The following is an 8,954-nucleotide window of genomic DNA, read 5'->3' as shown; positions in this document are numbered from 1 at the left end:
CTTTTTTGATATGCAGATATTTATTCCTATTTTTTTATATCATATATAAAAAGATATTTAATCTTTCCTTTGAATATTTTCACTTTGAAACATGCAACTTTCACAAAAGATTGTGTACAATTGAATTTGAAATTTTTTAGAGGAATAATTTCCAATCATCTAAGTTGTAAATATTTAGAAGGAAACTTTAAAATTTGACTAAGATTGAAAAATTACAAGAATTCATACATATTTGACAAAAGCAATTCAAATAGATGAGATTTTAAGTTCTTATCAATCTTTGAGTAGAACACTATTTAACAAAGCTATAGCTTGACATATTATGAAAATATTAGTAAAAAATGTGTTTCACATTAAAACTAAAACCATAGTAGTTGTAACAATAAAAAAAAATCAAGAGAATGTGGAAAAGATGAAATCAAATCATGAAAGAAGAATATGGAATTTGGAGGTGAGTGCGGAAGAAATTAAAGGAAGTTTAAAAATTTTGGTTGAGATCAGCAAGGCCGCCATGAATAATAGTTCGGAAGGCTTGACGGGGGTCAATAATATGATTGTGGACGACAGGGTTGATCCCATTTCCAGTGTGACTCCTTTGGATTCCAAGCAGAAAAAGAAAGTGAAGGGTGAAGGTGGTCAGACTTCTCATCCCCATACTACGACAGGTCCATGTACCCATACTAGGAGCAAGAACCAGGAGCAAGGCAACTACATATTTATCATGGACGAGTTGGAGGATATCAACAGGAAAGTCATTTAGAAGAATGCAGAGTTGTTGCATTCTTATTAGTAGATTTCTGGTCTTAGTATTTTTTGTGTTTTATGTTGTTTGTGGGCTTGGCCCATGATGGTTTACCTTTTGTTGTTGGTTATGGTCTTTGATGCTTATTTTCTAGATATTGTAAAACTTTTGGGTTTTGGGTCCCCGTAAAACGCATTTACCTTAATAAAAAAACTATAAAAAAAATCAACAAAATAATTAAAAATTAATTTCAAACCTATAGATGAAAATAATAATTATGTTGAAAATGATATCAATATTTTTCATCAAAATAAGTGGGTATTTGACAAGCCCCAAACCTCTGTACAAAGCACAGGGTTACCAAAGGAGTAACTAGAAGAAACAGAGGAAAAAAAATAATTAAAACTCATAAAAAACTTAGAGTAGAAATTAAATAAAACAATCCATAAAGCAGGATAAAACACTAAACTAGGCCTTGCCACAAACTAGAGTTGGGGCCCATTAATGGTTCGAAGGGGACAATCTATATATTCAAAAAAATAAGAGATTGGCTCTTTTTCTTATGGTGACCAATAGTCTAAGAAGAAACATCTTTGATATAATAAATCAATCGAGTAGGGGTAGGAGAACCAACATAAGAAGCAGATCAATTGCCTAGACAAACCACCAAATTTGGAGAGGGAACTTGATAGTACGCAGATAGTGAGTCAAGAACCCTAGAAGGAATAATACTAGAACTCAAAAAATGTGGAGAAGGAACCACATTATCGGGAAAAGGGGCCCGAGCCATCAAACTAGACAACTTGTAGGGGAAGGAGATGCTAATTTTATAGAAGACTCCAACCCAACATCCAAAGCAACATGAAAGATAATGAGATGGTAGTGGTAAACATCCTTCCATTAGGTGAGGAAGAATGTAGATGAGAACCATGGGGACAAGAAGAATCCAAATGGCTCATATAAAAATAATGGTTGTAGTAGAAAGAGATCCCTCTGTAACCTACAATTTGTCGCCATGGCCCATCTCTCACCTTAAGGAAAATCTCAATAGGTAGCAACATCGAGTGGTCCAAATCTACCAAAATAAAAGCATAGAAAGTATTGGAGAAAAAACTAGTATTAAGATCCTCCTTGACGAATTGACCTAACTTATTACGAATAGCTTCATAGATAGGGGAAATAGTAGTATATACAATTAGGGGGTTGAAGGATGTCCATGGCCGGTGAAGGGACAATGAACGAGGCCAACATTTCTAGTCACCCATTTAGAACAATGTCTCAATCCTATGTAGAATCAAAATAGGTAATAGAAAAACCATGGGCATAGGGGTAAATATCTTCTTTACCTATGACCACCAAGTTCTAGTACTGTAAAATCTGGTAATGTAGTTTAGGAAGTGAGGGCCACACGTGATTAAACTTGTCCCTTCCTTTCATGGTAGATGATAGTTTCCACCAACTCCTCACCAAGAACCACCTCTTGAATGGAGGAAACACAACGGAGACACTTCTTAGCCATACCAAAAGAACCCTTTGAGGGTTTGTATAGTAAATTTGCAAACAAATTTTTTAACAAAAAGTTCACCAAAGCTTTAGGGATGAGAAAATCACTAGAGGAAACAAGTAAAGTTTTAGTAGAGGGAGATAGAGACCAAATTGGGGATGTCAATCACCATGTTGTAGACTAGATAGTTGCTAAGCTTTGTGGTCTTGGGTGGGAGGTGAGATTTTAAAAATGGAGAGTAGTAGGCCATATCGAGATTTCTTTTAAATGACATCAATGATAATTTTAACTTCTAAACTATATGTTATAAAGAAATAGAATGACAAGTAATATAGAAAAATAACAAAACAAATAAAAGAATATGAAAACTAACTTAATCTTAAGAGAATGTTTTCATAGATCCCAATAGCTTAGTTTAAGTTGTATTATAATATAATAAAATAAAATAATAGAAAACATGTATCTATAAGAAACTTATCTATTACGCTTAGATGAATTGATCTGTGCATTTGTATTTGACATCAATATTTTCTAAAAATTATTTACATTCTTTTGTGTTTGATTGGAAAGCTTTATAATGCATATGTTATGGTTACAAACATTTGATATTGAATGGATGGGTACTTTTGACTTGAAGTTGATGCAAGCATGTTAATATTTTTTTTTTAAAATAGATATACTTGATAGCATGGTTTATATAAATATTTTTAATAAATAATTTATAACTTACCATATAGATCATATTTTACTCTTAATAGTTTTTTGTCACAAAACATTACTTTATGTACAGTTAAACAAACATAATTTTCATCTCATATTAAAATTGAATGTCTTTTATTTCATTAATTATGGATATACTAATGATCTGAATCACATAATAGCACCTAAAACATTTTATGAAACAAAACACATAATTAAATTTAAAAACAACATATTATTTAAAATTTATACATAATTAAAAAAATACCATTTATATCCTATCAGAGAATTATTATTTTTTGTTTACTAAAGCTTTTAAAACAAAACATTGATCATTACCATTGATTGTAATGAACATCTGTATCATGCATGGCACAGTATAATTACATAAATATTAAAAAAATTATACTTAAAATATATTTAATCATTGTTTCAAATGATAAGGCCCACACGTTCTGAGTTAGAATAAGAACCATTGGAGGTGCACAACCATGGGACTCTCTGCCCTACAAATGCCCACGGCTATCGAGCTGTACCTAACCTTGACCTCCATGCCTGTCAGGACTGACTGCACCCTTATAATTATTACAATCTTCATGTGGTAAAATACTTACCAAAATCCCACTACAAGTGAATAATACAGATGGGATTTTCAATGAATGAGAAAATACCTACGCAAACAAAACTCGATTTCTTCAGTGTTAGGTAAAGGGCGCAAACAATCATTCAATCGCATAAGTCAATTCTAAAATACCTATGATTAACATTGCTTTCATATCAGTTACTCTGAAATTTGTATCTCGACATTTCTCACTGCTCGAGAACCTTTTCAATAAACGTATTCCGTATGTTTTTAATCATTCTCTAAGCTCATTCAATCGATCTACCTAGAAGCTTGACTTAAAGATAATAAATATTTATTTACAAACTACTTAAACAATGTTTATAAATACCATCCCACTTCAAGCATAGGTACAATGAGGTGAAGCACATTAGTTATTAACTTTTTCAATTCTCTATCAGTTGACTTTCATCCTCGACTTGAACATAAAAAATTAAGATGAAAACACAAAGTCGTCTACCTTTTAAGTAAGTCAACTTGTTTAGTATATTTGACCTAACCAAACTTGATCATGTAGATGTTTTCCCCAACAATGTGATGCCTACAAAGTGGACTTTTTCCCAACAATAGATTTTGCAATTGTCAACTTTTTTTTATCTTTGTACTTTAACTCTTCTCATGCTAAGGTTCTCTTGATAAATGGTCATACGCCATCATGTTCCCCCTTTCCATGCCCAACCTTACAAAAAATCCACATTTGTTGAACACCACTAATCTTATGCATTATAATCAACCAATAATATATTTGAGAAATCTTGAATTGTGATGCACAATTATCTAACCATATGATATGCTGACAAATTGAAATACCCTTGTTAGACAAATTATGGTAGAACATCTACAACAAACCTTGCACAAACTTTGTAGAATATGTGCAATCATCACTAATATAAAAATCATACTCCCTAAATATCTTCTTGTTTTCATCTATACTATCACTAGAATGAATGAATGCTATATGCACAAATATAGCAACCTGTGTGGAGTTGTAATGTTGGGATTACACCTCATCCTATAGCTTTAGTGTGTAGTTCTCTGCAAAATCAACAACTAAAACATTGGTATCAAGTGGAAACATGCCCTTGCATAACTTGAATTGCAATTCCATTCATCGATCTCTATGGGTATGCCTTGCATACTCATACAATATATTTTCATGAAAAATACCCATAAACTTATACACTAGAATCTTTTCACTGACAAATTCACACCTTTTTTCTTCTTTGCCATCTTTTAGACTATAGGCCAATATCTTATATTTGCTAAATTCCACTAGTTTGTTCCCAATAACATGGGTACTCATCGTATGTTGACACATTGGCAAATTTTGCAAGCCACCATAATGAACACTTGTGTCATCCAAGCATACATTGTAAATTTGTCAAGACCATGAACTCTTTCACATAAATGGTAGATATGAAACCCCTTGAAGATCTAGGTGGATCATTTATGTTACATTCCTACAAAACATTGTTAGTATGCAAATCTACACATATATGTCAATAAACATCATAATGATTAAAAAAATCAATCTGTACTCTAAAACAAGTTGTGTGCATGTGATTTATTTTGGCATAAAAAGGCTTTGCCATTTCAAGACCAATTTCAATTTGAGGATATATCTCTAGAAACATGGCAAAAAAATGCATTTGAGTCATATCCAAAAAATGGTTTGGATGTGGATCACAAATTTCACTACTAATCTTCCTCCTTAAAACATATTTTTTATTGGAAGAGACCATTGTGTTATTCTTCTAGAATTTTGTAGTTAACGATCTCAAGGTGTCAACAATTGCTTTATCATTTCACAATAGTCTACCAAACAATGGCCATAATTATTTGGCATTTGGATCCTCAACTCTTTCATGCCTTCCCATGGCTCTCATCAAAGATTCTCTACTTAGTATCATTGTTTTACTTATCTTTGTAATGAGCCAAGATTTCTTGGTTTGAGTGCTTACTATTGTTGATGTGAGAACATATCATGTGATATTGCTATAGTGTATGTGTGATGTAGAACCCACACTCTCATATGAACTCACTAGATTATTTACAATCAATTTCTTACTTGAATCATCCTATGCTCTTAGCCCAAGAAGCTTCATCATGGGCCTAAATTTAATATTTCTCATCATTTCAACAAATAGTTGACATCTTTTGATCTCATTCAACTTTTGAAAATGCAATCTCCAAATTTGGTTAGCATATCTTTGACAAGTATGCTTTGAAATCTTATCAACCATTAGTTGAAAAATATTAGCATCAATATTAATCAGATACTTAGGATTTCTATGCAAAATTCTAGGAGGTGTTCTCAAAGTTTGAGCTGCCTCAATATTAGGAATGTTAACAACATTAGGGATATATGGCATACAACTGGACATGATAATGATAATGTACCTTGAATTTGAGATGTAGAAGATGGTGTAACTCCAACATTGTAAGCCAATTATAATATACTTGCAGCGTGATATGCATAAGATAGTGTAACTCCAACATTTCATAATGATGGTGATGCACTTGCAATGTGAGATGCAGAAGATGTTTTAATTCCAACCTTTTAGGCAAATGGTGATGTACTTGCAATATGAGATATCGTAGAAGGTGTGCATTCAACATGAGATGCTATAGATGGTGTACATTCAACTTGACTTGTGGTAGATGATGTTCCCCAACTTTGCAATTTAATTGTCTCATTGCATGAAGGTTTTGCATAAATGTTGCCTTTGTGATGTCAATTCCACATCTCTCTTGTGTTGCATGGATGTTTCATGTTCCTCTTGAATAGACATGTCTTCTTATATGGTGTTCAATTTCCTTCCTTCATGAAGTCGACTCATTATTTCTCTTTTCTTTGCATTCTTGGCTTCATGTTCATTCGATGTTAGAATCTTTCCTCATTTCCTTAGCATGATGATGAATTCTGCATGTATTGACAAGATATAAAGATTGATTCATAACTTTATTAGGAAAATAATATACTCTATAGGATAGTCATATTGTGCAAAATTAGGATAGTTGTATGGAAAAATAGGACATTCATAAATTCATTGGGGCAGTTGCAATGAATGTAGGGAAATCCTAATAAAGCTATGACCATCATACAATCATTGGGACTACCCGAATAAATTTATGACTATCCTAGATTTTGTAGGGCTGTCCTAATAAATGTCTAGGATAATCATAGATTCATTGTGACTATCCTAATGGGCCTATGATTTCCAATAAAGGGTGTCGCAATAATTCTATCATCTCATTATAATTTTACTATATCCAAGTTATCAAAATTCTTACATCACGCATATAATCCTAAAATTCCAAAGTTTTAGAAAGATTATAAAAAATATATCCAGGTGAATGTTTCTTTGGTATCCTAATATGCATGCAAGTTGAAATGTGAACATGAAAGTTGATGGTTGGTGCATATATTTCTTTATGCTAAGATATTTTTTTGGTTTAAATTTCACATTATATTGCAAACCAAGTTTTGGTTGTTGGTTTTGATTTTGCAAGTCAAAAGTTGGATTTATCATGTCAATTGATAGATATTTTTATTATTCTAAGTTATAGGAAGAGGGATAATTAGATATTCTAAACAATATAGATTATAATTTATATAATGAAACTAAAAATTTAGGATCCTTGATGATACAATTAACAAAATTTGACACGTTCTTTCAGTTTTACCTTCAGACTCCTAAGTAATTTGAAATTCAATATTAAAGTTTATGAATTATGTCATATTTTTTATTAAGATAAGTAGGGAAAGGGCATTGACCCATATAGAGATAAGTAGGTTTTTGAAAGGACCCTGAACCTTAGAAAAAAGAGGAAGGCAACAACCCTCCAAGGGAGAACACCATTCAAACATGGGTTTTCAAAAGGACCCCAAAACTTTACTCCAAAAGAAAACTAACTAAAGAGACAAGAGTGGACTACACCAGACCACCCATTAACTAAACCTCATCCAAACCAATCACCTAGGTACAAAAAGTGGGATTTATCCGGGTTCCCCGAACCATAACAAAGGGTCTAGAAATGGTACCTTGAGCCATCAAGCAGCATCTAAACCGTCAACAATACATATCCTCAAAAGCTAAACTTCTCTCCACCTCACTAGGAGAGGATCCCACATTAAATGAGGAGAAGATACCAAAACAGGTGGCCCTAATTGACCTCCATCCCACAATTGAGCAACCACAATTGAGAGAATACCACAAAGAAAAGCCACCATCTTCCTTCCACAAGTTGATCCCCTACTCTATTGGAGATGCTCCCACCTCAATAAGGAATAGGAAAGAGAACAATGGGAGTTGAAGACGCCATCCCCTTAACAAAGTCGTCAGCAAAAACCCCACCTCAATAGGGGTAGGCTTCACCTCCATAGAAGCTTAACAGGACAGAGCCCAGCTAAGAGTGAAAACCCCTTTAACAAGTTGAACACTCTCCAAATCGCACCTTAACCAAGAAAAAAACATGGCCAAAATGGGCCGTTAAAAACTGCTAGCATCCTTTCAGCCAATAAGGAGGACAACACCCTTACCATACAAAAAACCAAAATGATTGAAAGCACCAAAAGCACCTAAAATAGAACACCTACAAAGATCAAAAGTCAGAAAGGCCCTTTAACCACCCCACAAAGAGGGCAAAGATTAAAGGAGACACCTCAGAAAGGCGATGAAGCAACCCTCTTCCCATCAAAAGACAAGGAACACCACCAAAAAGAAGCTCCGAAAAACATCTCATCCTTCAACAACAATAGAAACATAAAGAGCAAAGCCTTCACTAGCCTCCCTAGAAACCACACAACCAATAAAAGTGCAGGAGGAAGCCTCCCTACATAGAGCCCAGGAATCAGAGTCCTGAGAACCCTAACCTAAAAGAAGTGGTCATAAAACCCCTGTACAACAACACTGAAAGCCACACAGCGTAAGTGGGTGAAGTAGAACCAAGCCTTACGCCAAACCCCATCACACCGCACTTGGCTCAAGCAACCAACAAACCCCCGTCATAGGTGGAGGACACCCAGTGTTGAACCAACAAAACGAACACAACAAGGAAGCCCAGATAGGATCCGCAGAGGGGGAGAAAAAGGCCCAATAGACCACACACAAACTGGAGTCACTGAACGACCAGAGTCGAGGCATCAACATGAGTAAGAATGCCTCGGCTATCCATCTAGAAGCCAACCGAATCGACATCTCTCGCCATTCCAGTAATACTCATGATACTAGAACCCCGGGCCACACAAAACCTATCGCCAATAGTCGTTGAGGCAGGGACAACTAGCCCCTAAGAAGGGGAAGATAAAACAAACCACGCCCATCTGACATGGGAGAAGTAGACAGGATACCAAGGTGGATCCATACCAGTAGGATCGTCGCCAT

The sequence above is a fragment of the Cryptomeria japonica genome, chromosome 8 (assembly GCF_030272615.1).
Source record: "Cryptomeria japonica chromosome 8, Sugi_1.0, whole genome shotgun sequence".
Taxonomy (NCBI): domain Eukaryota; kingdom Viridiplantae; phylum Streptophyta; class Pinopsida; order Cupressales; family Cupressaceae; genus Cryptomeria; species Cryptomeria japonica.
Note: the sequence above shows the minus strand (reverse complement) of the source record.